This window comes from Apteryx rowi, unplaced genomic scaffold, assembly GCF_003343035.1.
Source record: "Apteryx rowi isolate R43461 unplaced genomic scaffold, aptRow1 scaffold_233, whole genome shotgun sequence".
In the NCBI taxonomy this organism is placed as follows: domain Eukaryota; kingdom Metazoa; phylum Chordata; class Aves; order Apterygiformes; family Apterygidae; genus Apteryx; species Apteryx rowi.
This window is the reverse complement of record NW_020448675.1, coordinates 923,383-924,126: the sequence shown is the minus strand read 5'-3', so window position 1 is coordinate 924,126 and position 744 is coordinate 923,383.

Genomic DNA, 744 nt, shown 5'->3' with positions numbered 1-744 from the left:
CGCGCGGGGGCGGGGCGGCGGGGATTCAACGGCTTCAAGGGCTTGTTCGTGTTCCCTTGCCTCTTCGGCAATATTAGAGGTAATCAGAAGTCGGACCTAGTTCTTTCACATCGTGTTTGCACAGAATTTCGTGATGTTGCCCTGCCTGTGCCAACAGACTCGTCTGCTTTATTGTCTTCCGAGGGTAACAGAGCGAGGCTTCAGGGCGTCTCTTTCGTATATTTGAGTTTTAGGGTAAAAAGGAGGGAAAACCTGAGAAAATTCACAGAAATTAAAGATTTATGGCACAGGGAATAATAAATGGAGCAGTTCTCCAGTATGGCTGTTCTAGTGATGACTGAAGAAGATTATACTTCAGTTTGGAGACTTTGTTTTGCATCTGTTATTTCTGAAGTATAGTGTATAAGTACTTCTGCTTTAGCAACATTATGCTGTATTTTTGCACTTGTCATTAARTATCTATTCATGTCAGAGAATCCACGTAGCTTTTCCTTCTATCACTTCATTTTGCTCCGTTTCAGACCTCCAGCTAAGCAGAGGGCAAAGAACCATACTTAAAAGCTGTGTTTAAAAATTCAGACCAGCTGCACCAAAACTGATCTGTGACAAAAAGCAAGCAGCCTGTGTGGAGGTGTCAAACTCTGCTAAACCCAAGTTTAAAACTTATTTTGAAATGGTGCAAACCAACCTAGTTTCATCTCCATCAACACATACCACCTAGAAAGATATAAACTGGCTTGGAAA